This window comes from Equus caballus, chromosome 31 (assembly GCF_041296265.1).
Source record: "Equus caballus isolate H_3958 breed thoroughbred chromosome 31, TB-T2T, whole genome shotgun sequence".
Taxonomy (NCBI): Eukaryota; Metazoa; Chordata; class Mammalia; order Perissodactyla; family Equidae; genus Equus; species Equus caballus.
Window position 1 is genome coordinate 1,569,707 of NC_091714.1, and position 21,941 is coordinate 1,591,647.

At 40.1% G+C, this 21,941-nt stretch overlaps 1 long non-coding RNA gene across 2 annotated transcripts; it reads left to right on the forward strand.

Moving 5' to 3' along the window:
* The first annotated feature begins 9,501 nt into the window (after window positions 1-9,501).
* On the forward strand, window positions 9,502-19,958 carry LOC138921622 (uncharacterized). 2 transcript variants are annotated; one of them, XR_011434352.1, is made up of 4 exons: window positions 9,502-9,634; window positions 11,841-11,943; window positions 13,083-13,200; window positions 13,305-19,958. It is a non-coding gene; the product is annotated as an uncharacterized lncRNA (long non-coding RNA). The 2 variants fall into 2 exon arrangements; XR_011434353.1 differs by having other exon boundaries at window positions 13,086-13,200.
* Window positions 19,959-21,941: the final 1,983 nt, after the last annotated feature.

A 21,941-nucleotide genomic window follows, 5' to 3' on the forward strand; every position in this document is an offset into this window, starting at 1 on the left:
CATTATTATTGTACCTCTTGCACTTAAGACACTTTTATTAGTACTTGTGTGTGTTTATTTCTCCCAATTCCACTGAGTTACTGCTCCTGGGAGATATTTCTGATGCCCTGCAGGAAGGGGCATGAGGTACTAGAGATGGGGAATCCATTTTCAGCTCTACTCCAAGTAGGACACAGTTGCTTACACAAGTGTGTTAAAACTCGCTATTCATTACCATCAGCTCAGATTGCAAAGGGCTCAGGTTTACTCAGAAACTGTGAAGACTCAGGGTACACAGATTACAGACACAGAGCGGCAATGGGCCTTGGTCGCACTGCACATTTCAGAGCCTAGTGGAAAAAGTCAATCCTTTTCATAGACCTTGGCGGAATGAAGGCTCCATGTGGATCTAGTAGATAAACGAGGACTTCATACATCATTCATGGCGGAGCACAGAAGCTACAAGTATACCTCTCCAAAGACACAGAACACAGGAGACCAAACCCGTCTGAGAGGGTGCAAACCCCTGCGTGCACTCACCATGTGGTCTACTGTTTCTTCTTTCACGTGGACAGACATTCCTGCACAGCTCTCTTTTCCCCCTGTGGTTTCAAACATGCTTCAGTCTAGCTCGATCTCTCTTCTCCTTTTCACAACACTATGTCTACAAATAATGGACTGTGTCTATTGTATCCACCAATAATGATGGCTTTCAGCTGCTTATAGCAAAGAACTAATCATGGTGGCTTAGCCAGAAAAGGGGATTTTTTTCAGGAAACAGGAAATACAGAATTAAGCAGTCCAGAACTACTGCAGCTGCTCCAGGAATTCATCAAAGGCTCTGGCTCCTTCTCGCTTTCTGTTCCATCATCCTGCATCCTGCCCTCGTCCTCACAGCTAATGAGGTGTTGCAGGAAACTTTCAGGCAGTAGCAGAGGGAAGGGCAAGGGCAAAGACCAGGGAAAGTGGAATTCATCTCAGGAAAAACATAGCTTTCCAAGAAGTCACTGGCCTAAACTGCCTCCACCATACCCTTAGCTGCAAGAGAACCTAGGAAATTTAGTTGATCATTTCCATGGTTTTTATTTTAATTTTTTAAACAGGTGCATGGAAGAACCTCACAGAAACAAGTTTGGATTAATAAAGAATAAGAATGCGTACCCTGTCTTCTGAGGCTTTCCGTATCTCCAGATCATCATCTCTCATCTGCTCCTTAACCCATTCAAGCTGACTTCTCCTCTTCACCCCACGAGATACCTTCCTCTAGGTTTTCCAACAACTGCATGTCTATAAATCCAAGGACCACTGCTAAGTCTCATCCTCATCAAGCCATCAGCGCAGTATTTGAGACTGTCGATTATGCTCCACTCTAAAAATACCCTCTTCCTTTAGAGTCCAGGACACATTTTCAGGTTTTCTTGACGTTCCTTGGCTTCTTATTTTGTCTCCACTCAAGGCTTGTCTGTTTCTCCTTTGTCACAAAACACTGGGTTTCTCAAGTCTCTGTCCTCTGCCATCTTCTCTTCCAACTCCAGACTCTCTGGAAAATTCTCATCACATCCCTGGTTGACCATCTACCTGCAGGTGATTACCTTCCAACCAAGACCCCCACTCTCAATTCCAGAACCACACATCCAACTGGATGCTCGATCTTTCATTTTAATTCTCTCGAAGGCACCACACGAACTGAAAGGAAATTCTTCTAGTCCCACGTACAAACCTATCTTTATAAGTTCTAATATTTTCTTTCAGGATGAATGGCACCACCATCCATTCAACAATGCAAGCCAGAGACACAGCAATCACCTGTCCACTCCCTTTTCCTTGTCCCCCATAGGCAACTCATGACCAAGTCTTGTCAAATATCTCTTTGCAAAATCTCTCAGCTGTACAGAAATTCTCCCCTGCCCACTACCATCACTCAAGTCCAAACCAGGGGCTCTCCTAGACTACTACAGTCTTGTGCTTGCCCCTCCAAGAGCAAGAGGGTTTCTTCCTTAAGAAAAAATTCCCACAATACCACACCTCTTGCTGCTTCCAGAGAGCTTCTTGTCACCATGAGGATACTGATGAAAATACTTTATGTGGCCTCCAAGGCCACATGTGACCTGGTCCACACGCACCTCTAGAGCCACATCTGACCTTTGTCCATCCTGTCTTTCTGCACTACAGCTGCACCAGCATCCTGCCTGTACGTTGAGGCAGTGGGCTCTATACTCTGCAGGGCCTTGTAGTGTCTGCTCCCTCGACTTAGGATGCCTCCCACAACTCTGCATGCCCCTTTTATGTTTCTGTACTTTCTATTCATTTCTAATCAGAAAGTAAAACTGGGAGAATGGGTAAGCATTCAGACAGGTGAGTCTGGCAGGGAAGGTAGGCAAATAGTGGATGCAGTCCCACGGCCCTGGAGAGGGGAGAGGGTCGCAACAGTGGGATTGGTGACTGGGACATGTGTGCCCTGAGCCACCTGAGGCTTGTTACTTGTGTTCTTCTTCAGAGCTATCCATTGCAATGCTTTTGAGAAACTAAGGCTAGAGATTGTAATTTGTAGATGGATTTTGTCCCAGATATCAATTTTTAACTGCCTGCTAGAATTGGCCGAACTATATCTATCTTTTCTCAGGAAATGTGGCTGTCTACTCATTGCTTTTGGAACCAAGGAGAAACTCTCTAAACCAGTATTCACTGCTTTTGTGCTCCTCAACCACCTTCCTAGGTTTATCTCAAGTACACCTCACATATTCTCTATGCTCCAGAAGAGTCCACTTGGGTGTCATTCCTCAGACACCCTCCTTGCTTTCACACCCTGTTCGTATTCAACGGAGGCTATGGTGAAAGGCAGCATTGTGCTGATGGGGCCGGAACAACATGCTCCATCAGAAAATGTGATGCTTTATTTTCCTTCTGATTTATTTTCTGTCCAATCCTTTGTGTTAAAAATTAAAGAACACGTGCATCGTGTCCATTCAGTCGCTGTATCAATGTGTTCAGTATGAGCTTTGCAGCATTTGTTTTGCATATGTACACTCTTTTTCAGTGAAAGGAGAGGTGGGACACGTGTTGATGACCTAGCAAAAAATCCTCATATGTTCGCACGCCACAGCTGGAAGGCAAGTCTGTGGCCCATCTTTCTTTGGTCTGGGATGTTGGCCACATGCTCCAAACAAAAGCTAGGATGTGTTTCCATAGTTCTTCCAAAACAATGATCGTTCTTGCTATTCAAGAATTCTACAGTCCTTACTGAGATTCTATTTCTTCTGAGTTTCTAAGTAGACAAAGCTTTTATCAAACATTTTAGCCATTAAATTTATTTTCTTGGATTGTTCTCTTGTGCACTAATAGTGTCTTATCAGTTAAACTGTAAGTGGACATCTTCACGGGAAGCACATGATAAACTTTAGTGACTGTTTATTTAATGACTGCTGGATAGCAGGTGGCCAAAAACAATAAACATACCGCTTTCTTCAAATCCTCACTAACCTCTGGATAGGCTCTGATGGTCTGCAGGGACCTGAGACACAATTTTCCTTGCCTGACTTTTAGATCTTTAAGCCAAGTGGTGTGAAGCGGTTACCCCAATTGGTCTCCGAATGTTTGCGGCATTGGGTAGCTCTTAATCTCAACTTACCCAACGTGTTTTGTTGTTTATTTTTCCTGAATCTGCCAAGACCAACTTTCCCTCAAGAAAAATGAGAAATCAACATGACTGACTCATGATGGCTCTGAAATATTAAAGGGATAAGAGAGAAAGAAGCAAATGGACCCTTGTGGGGGCAAGATCTCTCCTAACTGGTTAATCTTCTCAGTGTGCGTTACGATCTCTGTTTTAGGAGAGGAATTTAATTTTACCTATTAAATATTCTGAGCAAACGCTCGATTGGAAAGCAATAAATGTTTAATGAACATGTGGATGGCCACTAGTGACAGACAGGCATTGAAACTGAGACATGCCAGACGCCAAGGCATTGTTTTCAACATGCCATACTCAACAGCAGGGTCTGGGGCCAGTTGTATAGAATTTTTTTAAATCCTCTTCTCTTGCCCTTGACAATATGCTTTATCTTTATCTCTTATCAAAATGCTTGCTTCCCAGAAGTGACGTGCAGCCCAGCTACAGTAATGATGGCCAGCATATATGGAGTACCTGCCATCTGCTCCTGGGAGGTTGAGATATTTTTTTCCCATTTTACTCATATGAGGACCAAGGCTTCAGGGAGGGAAGGAATTTCCTGAAGACAGAATGATAATGAGGGAGCCGGGATTTGAGGCTGTAGAGGTCTGACCACAAAGGGCAGCTCCTCTTCCTGTAAGGCACTGTCCATAATGGTCCGACTCTTTCGTAGCCACAAGTGGTCTTTGGAGTGGGGCAGGTCACATAGTTTACTGAAGTTGCAATGCAGCAATGATCTAGGGTCAAGATGAAGAATTCTAGAAGAGAGGCAGCTGGGATCTCTTGGTCAATTCCCAAATACTTCCATAGCCGTACTGTATTTATGAGGGTCCCTGATGATGGTCCAAATTCTGATGAGGGGTGTGGAGCATTTCGCTTGACCCCAGTCCCTTGCTGCTGCTTCCTTAGTTCATCTGAAGCTACTCTGGGGCTAGTACATCCTCCCAAGATGTGAGACAGAGAGACCTAAGCATCATATTACTTGCTCCAGGCCACCCAGAGCTCTGAGGGTGGAGCTGGTGTGGGAACTCATCTCCTGTCATCTGGTTTCTTGCTTAACGAGAGCTGCTCTCACAGACATTCTCACGTACAAAGCTTATCTTGGAATGTGCTTTCAACATCAGTCTAAGTTTTCCCCCTGAAAATTCTAGTTTTTCATCACTTCTCGAATGCACACATTTTAGCAAAAAAAAAAAAAAAATCATTAGGTATCAGGTCCTTTTGTTTGTCCCTGTGAACACATGTGATGTGTCTATCAAAAAAGGGTACTTATGAAGTTAGATGTCTTGTGGTCATAATAAATTTGGTACCACTTAGGATAGCGCTGTTCTTGTTGGGAAGAAGGCTGTGGATGGATTTGGAGAGATGCTCACAATCAAAGTTTCAAATGGGCCTTAATTCTGCCCTCTAATCTGGTTGGGTTTCTGTGGTTGAATGTTCCCCCCAACTCTCTGGAAAAACTAATTCAAATACTTCCATTCTCTTCAAACCTTGGCTCTCCCATCTCCTCTCTTATTCTGTGAGCAGGTGACCTCATCTGTACTTGACAGGGAAAATCACAGTTATACAAAGGAACGCCTACAAATTCCTGATGGCAAACGACCTCACCCACCTGTAATTCACACTCCTTTTTTCCTCCTGGTTTTTAAAGTTTTAAAACTGAGGTATAGACACAAAATGGACCTATGTTGGATGTGTGGCTCATTGAATTTTTGTGTAGGTAGCCACACAACTAATGTCCAGATCAGGATGTGGAACATTTCCAACATTCTGGAAAGTTCCTTCGTAACATTCCCAGTCAAGATTCTCTCCTCACTGCCAAGAGGTAACCACAATTATGTCCACTAATTAGCTTCGTCTTTTCTTGTTACTTCTTGTAAGCAGAGTCATTCAGTAGATACATTCCTTTCTGTCTGGCTTCTTGCATTGAACGTAATGTGTGTGAACTTCATGCGTCTTGTTTGTTTTATCAGGACTTAACTCTTTTTTATCACTTTCTCCTATTCTATTGCATGAATATGGCACACTTTATCTATTTTCCTGTTGAATGCCATTTGGGACTGTTAAGAATAAAGTTGAAATGAGTATCATGTCTTTTGACAAAGACATGCAGTTATTTTTTTTGGATGGTACTATTTTTCTATCATTATGTAACAAATTGCCACAAACTTCGTGGCTGAACACAACACCATTTATTATCTAATTGTTACCCTAAGCCAGAAGCCGGGCTTCGCCTGGCTGGGTCCTCTGCTCAGGGTCTCCCAAGGCTGCAATCAAGGGGCCGGCAGGCTGTGTTCCTTCTGGAGCTCAGAAGTACCTTCCAGGTTGCACAATTGTTGTCAGACTTGATTCCTTGAAGTTGCAGGACTGAGCCCCTCAGTGGCCAACTGGAGCTTTGTTATTTATTTATTAAAGATAAATTATAAGAATTTATAAGTAAATTTAGCAAGGTCACACACTACAAGCTTAGCATATCTAATAAATTGTATTTTTATATACCAGCAAAAATGAGAACACCAACAACAAAAAGGTAAAATTAAATTTAAATGGTGATATCACTTACAGAACAATAAAAAATTTCAACAAGAAACAATCTAGTTAAAATGCCCAAGAGCCACACAACCACAACCTCCCCCCAGCACACATCCTGCCGCACACCATCATTGAGAGAAATTAAAAAGACAAAGCATAGAGGGGTAGATCAGGTTCTTGGGTTGATCTACAGATAAAATACAATCTTAATCAATATCACAGACATTTTTTTTCTGTGCACATAAGATGATTCTAAAAACGTATGGAAATTCTAAGGCCCAAGAGTAGTTGAGGCAATCTCGAACAAGCAAAACAAGGTGAAGACGCACCCTGCTGGATGTCAAGACTCATTACAAAGACGCAGCTCTTAAAACAGTGCTATGCACAAGAACAGACAATGAGGATAGAAAGTGTAGAAGCACATCAATGCACAGTTGAGCATTGATTTATTAAAAAAAGGCAAAGTTCTGGTCATTTGATGATGCATAGGAAAAATATAAAATTTAACCCTTATTCAAATCAGACCCCAAAATAATTTCTGGTGGATTGCATGTCTAAAAGCTATGACTGAAATGATTGATCCTGTCAAGTCACGGCCAGGATGTGGAGCAACTGGAACTTCTTGAAATTGCTTGTGGGGAATTGGCACCGCCGTCCTGGGAAACTGTCTGGTCTTAGCTACCCACATTGAACGTGCATACACCCTAAGATCAGCAGCTCCACTTCCAGGTGAACTCCTGTCTCAGGACAGAGACTCGCAGAGGCTGATCCTCATCCAAGAATGCAATTTCAAGACACATATTTAAAAAGTGTCCCCAAGAGGAACTGTAAGAGTGTGGAGTGTAGAGGATAAGACAATGGCAAAGGCCAGACAGGGACAGGATTTCAGGGGAAGACCCAGCTCAGCCTGATGGGTCAAAGCTCTGGTTCACTCAACGTACATGTTGCCTCTCAGAATTTGTCCTGCCTCGAGGCAGGGAGCTGGGCTTTCACACGGGTCAACCCCAGCTCAGGCCTTCTGGGCGCTGCGGATTCCCAAGCATTTCCACTCTGCTGTGGTTTATCCAGCCTTACGACACTCCTCAGATGAGGTTTGTAGCTTGAGTCCCTAGCACCAAACACCCTGACACTAGGGCTCCAGGGGTCTAAAAGAATCCTGCTGTGCACTGAGAGGCTCTGGGTCCTCCTACAAGTGGAGGTCAAGATAAGATTAAACGTGTGGGGATTTTACAGGGGGGACTCCTGTGTAAGGAAAATAAGGCAGTGGGGGCTGGAAGAGCACTGGACCCAGATGTAGGCTGACCCCAGAAGAAGGGCAGAGAGAGAGAAGGCCAGTGGATACGTCCCAGATCTCCACACAGTCTGCAGAGGTGCTGGCATTGCTGCTGGAGCCCTAAAGCCAGAGTTAGCTGTCGGAGGAGCCTCGCGCCTCCTTCAGGGTGATCCTGCCTTGGTAGTCCCTCCCCTCAGGCACGGGCTCAGAGCAGCTCATGGGAAGGGCAGCCCTAAAACAGACATGGCAATGGATTTCAAAGGTCAGCAGCTGGGGGTCTGGGACAAGCGTGCGGACTGTGTGGAGTCTGTAGAAGCACATTTCCCTTGCTGCATAAGTTACCACAGTGTCTGCTGCAACAGACAGCACAAACATGTCTGTACGTGCACCAGGAGAAATGCACACGTGTGTTCAGAGCAGTTAGGTCATGCATCATGGCCTCCAAATGGGGAACAAGTCAAATGACTGTCAGTGTAGCTGGATGAATAAATGGTGGCATCTCTCTCTTTTTTTTTTTTTTTTTTGAGGAAGACTGGCCCTGAGCTAACATCCATGCTCATCTTCCTCTACTTTATACATGGGACACCTACCACAGCATGGCGTGCCAAGTGGCGCCTTGTCTGCGCCCGGGATCCGAACCGGTGAACCCCAGGCTGCCGAAGCAGAATGTGTGAACTTAACCGCTGTGCCACTGGGGTTTATCTCTTTACAGTGAGTTACTTTAAGGAAGGAAATCTCATCCACCACATGGGACATGGATGAATGCCGCAAACATAATGTTGAGTGGAAGGAGTCATATAACACCAGGGAAATAAAGCATAAAAACAGACAAAACTGCTCTGTAATACTAGCTATAAGATGAGCAGATCACCTTCAAGGGAGGAGGGAGAATGCTGATTAGAAGGGGCAGTGGGGGCCTCCTGGGGTGCAGATAAGACTCTATTGCTGGTTGTCACCAAAATATTTTTAGCTTATAAACAATTTGCTTAAATATGGATAGTTATTTTGTGTGTGATTGTGTGTATATTAAACATAAACTCAGCTCCTCTAGTTTCATAGCAATTGATATTAACGGCTACCAATGCAGAGTTGAAAACCCAAGTAGGTGTGAAGTTTCTGTGTCTTAAAATAATTTCTGTAAGCACATCCTTGGGGTCCAAAGAACCATGGTACTCAGAAATGTTACTTCTTCATTTTGGTTAATAGCATAAAGGATGTTATAACTCGCGGAAGAGTCATAACTCAGCCTGTGGACTGACCTGGACACAAGGCATTCTGAAAGCAGGATGTCTGGGTATTGTTGGGCTTGTTTATTCTGATATCAGCTAAAAGTAATATTTGGAGAATGATGGAAATAGATGTTGAAATGCTATCTGGCAGAGTAAAGAAAACACACAAAACTGGTCCATGATCTGTTTGTCTTACATTCTTGTTCTCAAGACCTGTTATCAGGGTGATCTGTTTCTAAGAGAAGTGCACCATGTTTGAATGAAACACCATTTGTATGGGCACAGGAAGCTAGGACACAAGGCCTGAATGGGCACAAAAGTCCCAGTTTCCATTGTCAACCAAGATCCTCCTTCAGGCTGATTCTTCCCGTTAGAACTCAGCAGCACATGATTTCGTAGGCACCTACTGTTGGGGATTGAGTCATCCGCCTTGGGGAGCTGACTCATGACTCGAATCTCAGGCCATCTACCATGACCTCAGCCTGACTCACACTCAGTATCTTGGTTGGTTCCAAGTTTCTTCAAAGCATCCTCCTGGCCCACTGTGTATTTGGTTACTGAGTTCCTTTATCCTTATTAGCACAGGATCCTTGGTGAGGGCAGAGTGAAATTTCTGGAATTAGTTTCTTTTAAAGGACTCCAGTTTGGCACCTTCTCACTCTCAAAACATCTTTCAGAAGATGAACAAAATTCTCCACCCATAAACCACATTGCGAATCTGGCATTGGCTTCCTGTCATACTGACAGCCCGCAAAACATCCTATTGGTTGAGTTTTAAAGAGAACACTAGGGGCTGCTCAGGCATCTAGAGACCAGTTTCATCGGTCACTCCTGCAGAGAGTTGTCCTCTCTTGGTTTTCAATGTGACAATGACACTGATGAATAATATGCTTTGGCCTCTGTATTTTGGGCAGCTGAGGCCAAAACACAGAAGAAAATCGACTGGCGAAGGTAAGAATTCTCCTAGAAATAATAATAACAATAAACATGACCCTTTCTAAAGATATTCAGCCGAGAGTGATCATTTTTAATGCAGCTTAATACTCAATATTACTTGAAAATGAGAACATAATTATTCATAAATACTGAACGATACATTATCTAGTATGTAATCGCTTGCCTATAATGCTAGGAGGCAATACACTCAAATTGCCTTCATGCTTCCTGAATTCTTCCTTTTTTTTTTTTTCCTAGTTTCCAATTCTTGGAGGTTCCTGGATGACTCTCACAGTGAGCTAAAATGAGGGACCTCCATCAGGGATTTGTGTACCCATAACACTGGACACAAATGGCATTTCACTTCCTACCAGTTTTTGCTCATTCCCGTGAGAACCGCCAGAATCTTGCAGGTGGTTCATGAACATTTAGTCCATTGAGGATTTCCAAGTTATTTAAAAAGTAACGCATACCTAGCTGCCCGGGCACCACAAGAAGTATGTGTTGGCTCTAATTGCCAGCACTTAGCACGCTGCCTTCCTGCACAGTCTAGAGCCACAAGAAAAGATGCTATTGGTTTTTTTTTAATTATTAAATTACGTAAGTGGTAAGAATTGAGAATTTGGCAGGCTATAGTGTAACTATCTAAAAACCCTTTGCCTGTTTCACGTGCAATAAGCTCATTCAGGTGGAAAAGTATTGAATTTAGGCAAATAGAATGTGGGGCAGGCATGGTTGGCAGAAGCAATTCAGCTACCATTTTAGACCACAAACTCTGTGTCTCTTAACATCTGATCATTGATCCTTTGCAACCCATCAATGCCACCAACCTTTGTTAGGTGTCCATCTTTGTGACATCCCCAGAGAGGACAACTCCATTAAAGGTAGTCTTTCCTTTTCTCATCTGAATCTTTCTTTTTTTCCCTCTCAGTCCTCGCTTAAGAAAATTTGGTGATTTTTCTAGATTTCTCTGAGGGAAAAAAAGAAGCAGATTCAAATGAAGTCATTGTGGGAACAATACCATTTTGGCTGTGTTTATGCCAAGCAAGTAATTCCTGGTTCTGTATTCTGTGGTCTGACCTTTTTGTTCTGTGGTAAAGGCATCTTATAAACTGGAGCAGAAACGTTCTGGGTCAACGGGCAAAGTGAAAATCAGATTCAGAGAAGATCAAAACATCTCCCTCGCTGAACTATCAGGCCCTTGGGGCTACTCCAGAAACTATACAAACTGATTTCTTTCTTTATTTTTTGTTACTAAAGTACAGGTGATGTCTTGATTTTTTTTCTTTTTAATTAATAAAAAAATCATAGATTATCTAGTGCTTTAGAGCTTACAAAGCACTTTCTCTCCTACATATGTTTTATAGTTTGATTCTCTTAAAAACTCTGTAATGTAGGTGGAACATTTATTCTTAATTTATAAATAAAAAAATTATGGTACAAGTCATTAAATGACTCGATTTAGGCCACATAGAGTAATTTTTTTTTTTATTTTAAAGATTGGCACCTGAGCTAACAACTATTGCCAATCTTATTTTTTTCTTCTTCTTCTTCTCCCTGAAGCCCCCCCAGTACATATATTCTACTTGTAGGTCCTTCTGGTTCTACTATGTGGGATGCCAACACAGCATGGCCTGATGAGCAGTGTCATGTCCGTGCCCAGGATCTGAACTGGCGAAACTCTGGGCCGCCAAAGCGGAGTTCGAAAACTTAACCACTCAGCCACAGGGCTAGCCCCCGGAGTAATTCTTAAACCTAGTTTATCAAACTCCATATCTGATTTTCTTGATCTATCTCATTAGCATCTACAGATTTATAATATGCAAAATATTCTTTTGGCAACTGATTCTCCATCAACATCATTTGGACAAATATTCTTGTTAACATATTCATTCATTCATCGATTAATTCGTTCATGTATTTATACAGCAAACAGTGGTCAAGCACTGTAGGCTTCCATGTATCCCGACACCCTGAAAAATATGGGGATTATCTGTTCTAACTGCACACGAGCGTGCGGGCATGCAGGGTGGCATTCAATGATATTACCTTATCACAAATTTATTCAACATTTTAAAATAAAATATGCCTACACGAAACTACATAGCAGGGAGGAGGTTGTAGAACAGAGTCATATGAACAGTGTGTGCTCAAACAAATGCTATTGGATAGATATCTACTAGCTTTTCTTTAAAAAAAATAACCTGCAGCTTTCTAACAGCATTACACCTGCTGATGCTGACCGGACTACAGGAGTCTGCTCTCCTCGTCCGTCTGCCATCCCTTCATGACGTATAACCGGGTAAAATGCAAACATTTAAGAGGTAATCTTTAATTATTTCTGGATGCCTGAGACTAAACCGAGGCTTACAGGTGATAGAAATGATGATGAAATGAGCAATATTTTAGCTATTAGTTGTTTCTTCCATTACTTGCCCTAGAGGTAATGCAGCTTTATAATTTTTCTTAACTACAACAGCATCAAAAATACAAATATCTTGGGGACTTCCCAACTAATAAATAGCCCATTCCAAAATGCAGAGACAGTTTATATGCAGTTTTAGCATCTGAGAAACTATGTTACCGACCAAAACCAGTCAAAAGAATATTTACTTCTGTAATTCACTACACTGTGTTGAGGTTGTACAAGAGAGAATTATAAACTTAGCATGAAGTTTTGGAGGCAGAAATTGACATGGAATAACTGTGAGTAAAAATTTAAGGAAAAAAATATCTGGAAGATATTATCCAGTAAAATATGTTAGTTATAAAAGTGAGAGAGCCCAAAAATTTTATAGACATCCTGGAAAGAGTATGAGTTGAAGTCTTTCTATTCCATGAAATATTTATTTTTGGTAAATGTGTTTTACACAAATGAGTCTTTAGCTAAGTAACCATTACCCAATTTAAATAATGGAACCACAATTCATAAAAGTGTGAAATGGGGAGAGTGGCTGCACATGAAAGAAAGGTTTGGAAGAGTCAAGTGGAAACAAATTTCAGGGGAGTGTAATGAGTGGGTTAAAGTAGATTTATATGAAAAAATACTGCATAAACAGTAACCACAGGAATATAAGTATTATTTTTTAAGGTTGTGAGTTCAGCCAAGAATAAAGATGTAGAAAAAGAAACAAAAATTCTATCCTAAAATATATGAGTTTTCTTTTCCAAAATCATGATCGAATATTCTTTGAAGTCAGCATTCAAAATCAGTAATATCATCAAATAATGTGAGTCATTTCATATTCTTCATTTTAAACAATAAGAGAATTCTTGAGCTTAAAAGTTAGGATGGGTGATCCACATGTTGCCATAGAAAATATATTTTTCAAAATGTATTGGAACTCTTTAAGCAATAAAGGGATACAGGTTTAGAAATATTTTTCTACCAGAATTTGAACAATAAGATTCATATTAATGTCACATTAAAACGTGAGTTTTTAATTTTTCTCTTTTTTGTCAGCAGTCTCCATTCCATTTCAAGCCTTTAAGGAAGACTTTGAGCTTGAACCCTGGGCACTGGCTTCACATTCATCTTCCATGCTTCAAAGCTTTAAGTCACTTAATGGCTATCCAAATTGGTAAGCAGATAATTTCAGGTTATTTCAATATTTGTCTAAAATTAACTAAAGCACCAAACATTTAAGACATAAATTATAGCAAATGTCTACAATCTCTTTCACAGGAGAAAAGCAGAGGGAATACTTCCTAACTCAATGTATGAGGCCAGCCTCACACTAATACCAAAAGTAGACAAAGACATTACAAACAAAGAAAACTACAGAACAACATCTATCATGAACATGGATACAAAAATCCTCAACAAAATATTAGCAAATTCAATCTAACAATATATAAAAAATTTATACATCATGACCAAGTGAAGTTTATCCAAGATATGAAAGGCTGCTTCAATGTTTGAAACCAATTAATATAATCCATCACATCAATGGACTAAAAGGGAAAAATCATAGGATCATATTACCAGAGGCAGAAAAAGCATTTGACAAAGTTCAAAGCCCATTCATGGTGAAAAATCTCAGCAAACTAGAAATAGAGAGAAACTTCCTCAATTTGATGAAGAATATCTACAGAAAACTCAACACCATACTTAATAGTGAGAAGCTTGAAGCTGTCCGCTAATATCATGAATAGAGCAAGGATGTCGCCTCTCACCACTACTTTCAACATCATACTGGAAGTCCTAGTTAGTGCAATAAGGCAAGAAAAGGAAATAAAATGTCTAGAGATTGGAAATGAAAATGACAAGCTGTCTTTGTTTGCAGATGGCAATGTTGTCTGTGTAGAAAATCTGAAAGAACTGACTGAAACGAAAAAAACCTCTCCTGAAACTAATATGCAATTATAACAAGGTTGTAGAATATATGGTTAACACATAGAAGTTAATTGCTTTCCTATATACCAACAATGAACAAATGGAGTTTGAAATTAAAAGCACAAAACATTTACATTAGCATCCCCCCATATAAAATACTTAGGCATAAAACTAACAAATTGTGTACAAGATCTATGTGAGGAAGATCACAAATCTCTGATGTGATGAAGGAAACCAAAAAATAAATAAAGGGAGAGATATTCCATGTTCATGGATAGAAAGACTCATTTAGTCAAGATGGTAGTTCTTCCCAAATTGATCTATAGGGTCAATGAAATCCCAATCAAAATCTTAGCAAATTATTTTGTGGATTCTGACAAACTGATTCTAAAGTTTATATGGAGAAGCAAAAGACCCAGAATAGACAACACGAATTGAAGGACAAGAACAAAGTTGAAGGACTCACGTTGCTCAACTTCAAGACTTACTGTAAAGCTATGGGAATCAAGACAGTGGTACTTGTGAAAGAATAGACAAATAGATCAGTGGAACAAAATAGAGAGCCCAGAAATAAACTGCAGAATAGTCCAATGATCTTTTACAAAGGGGCAAAGTAAATAAAACGGAGCAAAGGTAGTCCGTTCAATAAATGGAGTTGGAACAACTGGACATCCATGTGCAAAAAACTGAATGCAAACACAGATCTTATAACCTTCACAAAAACTAGCTCAAAATGGATCATAGACTTAAATGTAAAATGCAAAACTATAAAACTCCCAGAAGATACCATAGGAGTAAACCTAGACGACCTCGGATTTGGTGATGCCTTTTAAGATACAACACCAAAGTCATGATCCGTGAAAGAAATAATCGATAAACTAGACTTCATTAAAACGAAAACCTTCTGCTCTGTGAAAGACAGCCTCAGAACTAGAAGGCAAATCATAGACCGAGAGAAAATATTTGTAAAAACATGTCTGATAATTGATTGTTATCCAAAATATACGAAGAACTCTTGCTAAGATCTCCTTCAGTAAGTGAATGGGTAAATAAACTGTGGTACATCAATATTATTCAGTACTAAAAAGAAATGAGCCATCAAGTCAAAAAAAATATGGAAGAGACACGAAAGAAATCAATCTTAAAATACTACATACTGTATTATTCCAACTATATGACATTTTTGAAAAGGAAAACTGAGACAATAAAAAGATCAGTGGTTACCAAGGGGTCGAAGGGCAGTGGTGGGTAGGCTGAATAAGCAGAGAACAGAGGATTTTTAGGGCAGTGAAAACACTTTGTATGATATTTTAATAATTGATACATGCCATTATATATTTTTTCAAATCCACAAAGTGTCTGACATCTAGTGAACCCTAAGGTGAGCTGTGGACTTCAGGTGATCATGATATGTGAGTTTAGGTGCATCAATTGTAACAAATGTCTTGCTCTGGTGGGAGATGTTGATAATGGGGGAGGCTGTGCATGTGTGGGGGCAGAGGGTATATGGGAAATCTCTGTCCCTCTCTCTCAATTTTTTTCTTTGAGGAAGATTAGCCCTGAGCTAACATCTGCTGCCAATCCTCCTCTTTTTGCTGAGGAAGACTGGCCCTGAGCTAACATCCGTGCCCATCTTCCTCTACTTTATATGTGGGACGCCTGCCACAGCATGGCTTGACAAGCAGTGCATAGGTCCGCACCTGGGATCTGAACCGGTGAACCCGGGGCTGCTGAAGCATAATGTGCACACTTAACCGCTGCACCACTGGGCCAGCACCCACCCTCTCAATTTTGTTATAAACCTAAAACTGCTCTAAAAAATGAAATCTTAAAAAAATTAATTAAACTGATCAAAAACTTTGGATTAATGCTTTATACAAGAATTTCAGATAGAAAATTGGGAGAATTAAAAGGTACAATGTTTCTAACCAGTGTTTAGAGAGCAAACAGATTTACGTTGTTTGATGTGTAATGTAAAATTCAGGAAAATGTGGTTAAAATGGAGGATTCAGCTTGGAAAAATGCACTATTTGGTTTATATCTTTTTCCTATCTGTCTGGGTCCTCTGGAAAACAGAAGTCTAATTGGAGATAGAAGTGCACGAGACTTATTGGGACATAATGCCTGTGGAAAAGAAGGGGAGAGGAGATGAAGGCAGGCAGGAGAGTTTTCAGAATGAGAGGCAGGTATGACGCTTGTGAGAAAATATGGAGAGAAGGGGGGATTTGGTACAAAGACCCTCAGGGTCCATCTCTGAGAAAGATTTTCATAAAGTGCCATGCTAGATGTAAGAGCAACCTGTAGGGTGACTGAAAGGAATGGGTGATCAAATACCAACCATGAAATGGGATAGCATGTGTTTCACAGTCTTCATATTCTACCTAAATAATCTCATCATCATGTATGGTATCCTCAGTCCTCCCAAATCAAATGCAGATATGTTCCTGACTCTTTTTCTATAAACTAAGAAGGTTGGAAATTATGGTTTCAAATTTCCAAGAAAAACAGTTGATAAAAATATGTGAAGTGCTTTAATAGCGGTGAAGGCAGGAGGTTCTGAGGCTCCTGGCTGGTTTAGGTAGACCAGCCTGGACCATCAGGAAGGCTTCTTTATTCCTTCTGCACAAGTTAACAAACCCCAGGATTACCACATTTCGTCTATTTCCTGCCCCAGCATTTGAATTCCATTTAAAATGGAATTATTTTAAAATTAGTTCTTCAATAAATTTAGGAGAACATGAACTGTAAGAAAAATGAGTCTTTTTTTTCCCTGGACATCTGCAGTTTAAACCCGGGATCCAGACTATTGAGCATGAATCAAACCCATTTGGATTACTTTAATCCTGATAAATGCCTGTCAAAGCTCCAAGGCCTTTTTACCCCAAATTTAAATACTTCTTTCAGGACGCTAAAAAATCTAAAGTCTGCATCTCCTCATTGTACAGTAGCTTGTGTTCCAAATTCCAGAAAGAGAAATTTCAATCTGGTGAAAGACCCTGTATTTAGGGTAATCCCACAGGCTCAGAGCTTTACTTCAGTTTCCTTCAAATGAGTAGTTTAGGAGACCACTATCAATCTTCAGTGACCAGATCTGCTGATTATTTAGAAACTGCACATGTGTTTCAACAGGAAATAGTTTAAATATTTGGTTGTATTTTAGAAGAAAATAAAGCATTTAAAAAAAAACCCATTCCCAAATTTATATCTTGAATATAGAACCAAGAGGCAAAGCATGCAGTCGAAGAGAAATTAAGTTGGATGTTCTCCATTATCCATCATTTTTTTCTCCTCTTTAAGTGGAAACTTTCACAGCAGGCAAAGCCCAGCATTACTAATGCAGCATAGAGACTGATGGAACGTGTCCTGGGCCACTACGCTATAGAGTCCTCTGGGTACATCGCCCCTAGCATGTCAATTTGAACAGAAAATGTAATAAAAATGTTTCCATGGTAGAAACTTAATAGATTAAAAAAACAATAGAAGAATATTAAACTTGAAAGAAAACTTAGAGATGTTTTATTTTATTTGGTCCTTTATATTACATAAATACAGAAACTGAAGCCTAGAGCAGTGAAGCAATTTGACCAAAACTCAATACATAGTTGATGACAATGGAAAACAAGAATGTCAAAAGAGTAGTTATAATAAAAGCTTTGCTTTGTTCAATTTGGACATTATAGTATATTACAGAACTATAAAATTGAAGAAGTGTGATACAGGGGCATAATTAGGTAGCTAAACCTATCCAGAAGCGGATATAAATACATGCCAGAAATTGATTTTATTATAATTAGCATTAAAAGAATAGAGAAAGATTGAACCACTCTTGGGAAATCTGACCAAAATTTGGGCAAAAATTCAAGTTATACCGTAACAACTGTATTTCAAGTAGTCTAAGATTTTACTGTAAAATTAAATCATATAAAATATACCAGAAGGAAATATAAGTTGATAGGCTTTGGTGAATGTTTTTGGTATTTATCCTGTTTGGTGTTCTCTGAGCTTCCTGGATCTGTAGTTTGTGTCTGACATTAATTTGGGGAAATTGTCAGACATTATTGTTTCAAACATTTCTTTTGTTCCTTTCTCTCTTTCTTCTCCTTCTGCCATTTCCATTACATGGATGGGATGTTCTGTTCTGATCTTTTTTAGTCTTCATTCTCTTTGCTTTTTAAAGTTCGAGGTTTCTATAATGATGTCCTCAAGCTCGGAGATTCTTTGCTCAGCCATGTTATCTACTAGCAAGCCCACTCAAGGCATTATTCATTTTCTGTTACAGTATTTTTGATCTCCAGCATCTTTTTTTTGGTTCTCTCTTAAAATTGCCACTTCTCTGTTTACACCTCCTATCTGTTCTTGCCTGCTGTCTATTTATCCATTTGGGCCCTTGGAATATTCATTATAGTGTTTTAAATTCCCAGTTTGATAATTTCAACACCCCTGCCATGTCTGGTCCTGAATCTTGCTTGTTCTGTGTCTTCAAATTGTGTTTCTTGCCCTTTAGTATGCCTTGTAAATATTTGCTTGATAGCCAGACATGACGTATTGGGCGAAGGACCTGTTGTAAACAGGCCTTTAGTGATGTGGTGAGGGGTGGAAGGTGGGGAAGCATCCTATAGTCCTATGATGAGGTTTGAGTCTTTGGTGAGCCTGTGTCTCTGGGCTGTGACCTTCACAAGAGTTTCTTGGCTTTTCTCCCCCTTAGGTGGGACAGAATGGCTAGAACGAGCTGGAGTTGAGTATTTCCCTTACCCTGGTCAGTTAGGCTCTGGTAATACAGAAGGTTAGGCTCTGGTTAACTAGTTCCCCTGAGGAAAATCCTCTCATCAAGAAGAACAGAGTTCTGGCATATTTCAGAATGATTCTTCCTCTCTTCCCCCTTTCAGAAGCCTGAGGGAATTTTTCTCCTCCAGTAAGCGTTCTAGAAGGGAAAATTCACAGAAATGTGGGGGGCCCCCTATGTCTGGGGCCCCCTGGAGATTTTATCTCTCAGTTTTGTCCACACAGAGCCTCCACCAATTCACCAATCACAGTTCAGGCTTTCTGCCTGGCACTGGGTCCCACCTGGTTTCTGCAGGGGTAAATTGTGATTCTCTGTATCTGCCTGTAGGTCACTCCAATTTTTGAGAGCAGTAGTTTGTCCTGTAACCCCAGTTTTCTCACAGATCTAAGAGAGTTGTTCATTTTTCAGTTTGTTCGGCTTTTTACTTGTTGTCAGGACAGAATGGTGACTTCCAAGCTCCTTACATGCCAGATCGGGACGAGCACAAACTTGAGAGCAATACATATGAATTGAATGTGTGAACTGACAACTTGATTCTAAGACTTGTATGGAAGCGCACAAGACCAATAACTTGCTGTATTAAAGGACTTGCTATATTAAATCAAAATTTATCTTACAGTTGCAATAATAAAGGGAGCTTGGTATTGGCAGATAAATAGTTAACTAGACCAGTGGAACAGGAAACAGAACCCAGAGCCTCAGCTTCACACATGGGCACTGGCTATGTGACAAAATCATCAGGCAGAACAGTCAGGAAATAATAGTCATTTTAATGAATGGGGCCAGAATAATTATGTCTCCATAAGGAAAAAAAAAGCGAAATTTTACCCTTCACACTATTTACAAAATTCAGTCCTAGGTGGACTGTAGACCTAAATGTGAGAGGCAAAATAATGAAGCTTTTAAAAGACAGTCTAGGAGAATCTTTTCGTGCTCTCAGAGTAGAGGAAACATGTTTTAGATAAGACCAAAAGCTGCTAGCCACAGAGAAAAAAAATACATAAATCAAACTATGTTCACTTTAAGAATTTCTCTTCAACCAAAGAAATCATAGATAAAAATCCAGTCATATAATGTGGTGAAAAAGTATTGGCAAGACATATAAAACATTAAATGCTTTGTTCGTGATCGTAACATAAAAAGAAGTCTTATAAAGCAATGACAAAAAGAAAACCCAGTAGGAAAAATGGTCAAGAAACTCGATCTTGCTCTTTACAAAAGATGAAATTCAAATGGCCAATGCTACTTGAAAAGATGAGCAAGTACAGTGGCAATTAGTACAATGCAATTAGAACCACAAATGGATACCAATAGAGAGGAGATAAAATCATGGATACTAATGGAGGAGGTAGAAGGATGGGAGCTGGGATGGCTTCTTCACCCCTGGTGAGATGGCAAATGATTACAATTACCACAGAAAACAGATTGCTGTGATCTACTCTTCCTGAAGTCATGTGTTCCTAGGACCAGCGACGGTCCTTCTGGGGAGACAGCCCAGCAAGCTGCACACTGCTGTGCAGCAGGAGGTGAATACGGGTCAGTTCATAGCAGCCTTGTGTGCGATATCAGATGCAGATAACGCGTCCACCCATGATAGAATGGATACATATGTTGTTGGCTCTTTATATGATTGATGCTATCAATCAATCAAAATGAATGAATGACAAGTATGTGCAATATGTTAATCTCACAAGTACAATATTGAGCTAAACAGACTAGACATGAGAGCACATATCTTAAAATTTCATTTGTATAAAGTGCTAAAACAGGGGGAAAAAAACCCTAAACCAGTGGTAAAGGACGTATAGACATGTAGTTGAATTATAAAGAAGGCAAGGGGCTTACAAGCATAGAGATAAGGATAGGTGTTACCTTCAGCGGGAAGGAACCCTTAGATGCTTCACATGGGGCTTTAATTTATGTGATAATTTATAAGCTCTGTAATTATGTTTTAAGCTTTACTAAGTGTGCTATATTTTCAAAATAAGTTGAAAAGTATTCCACATGCGTCATTTAAAATCTACCTACAGGACTGAAGAAATCCATATACAAATGTATTTATGAACATGTTAGAGGTTACTTATCACTGGGGACTACCATTATGGGGCATCGCAAAGTTTAACTAAATCATGTTTACAAAAAATATGTATCTTTTATAATTAGATGGAAAAAGAAATTTAAAGTTGTATGTCTAAGCGTTACATAATAGCAAAACAAATGTTTGTACAATCTAAACTTTTAGCAGCATGCTAAATAGCATTGTCGTGTATGTAAGAATGGCCCACACAAAGATCTTTTCCCAAAGACTTGGAAATTATCACAAAATGACTTAAATAGAAAGTACCAGGACACTTTAATCAGACTTTATGACTACTGTGATCCCAAACTGAATATTTTGTTGTGAGGCCATTTATTTTTCTAATGTTTAAAAATCTCCATGTAATATCTCCTGGATAAAGTTTCAAAGAAATTAATATATCCAAAACTTTAAGTGACGTTTCCGTGGAAAACTGCAATTATGGAGATTTGGGACTCCAAGGTATCATGAGAGCTGGTACAGGACAGAAGGTGCTGAGTCTTTCCTTGCTGGTTGTGTCAGAACCATTCCAGCGGGGCCCCCTAGGGATGTGGGGTCACTGACCACTGTCCCTGCTCTCTGGCCATCTCAGTCGCTTTTGGTTTGGGGTGAGGAGAAGGCAAGGAGGCAATCATTTAACTGTAAATTGAAACCTTATAACATCTATGTGAAATAATATGTAACTATAAATGGCTATTTTTCCTTGACATACCAAGTTTGAGCACAAAATTACATGAATTCAGTTGAAACCATGAAGGCAGCGTTTGACCCTTCATTCAGGAGAGTGAGAGACGCCTAGAAGGACCTGGCTTCAGCCCCTCCCTCACTGGAGTCGTGGTTCTGGCTTGTCCGGGGAGCCTCGCCACCTTTTCACAGTCATAAGGTGAGATATTAAAGCTTCCACTATTCTGTGGGTTTCTTAACATAAAATTTCAGATCTTTGATTCCTGGGGAAGACTGCTTGAAATACGCTTAAAAAATTCATTCTAATTCACATGCTGTTCTGTTTGGTCAAGAAAAATCAAACATGTCTTCTTAGCCTCCTGATAATCCTCGGAGCTCCTCCAGTAGGAGAGATGACACGTGCTCACGGGAAAAGGGATGTGTTATATGTCCAGGTGACAAG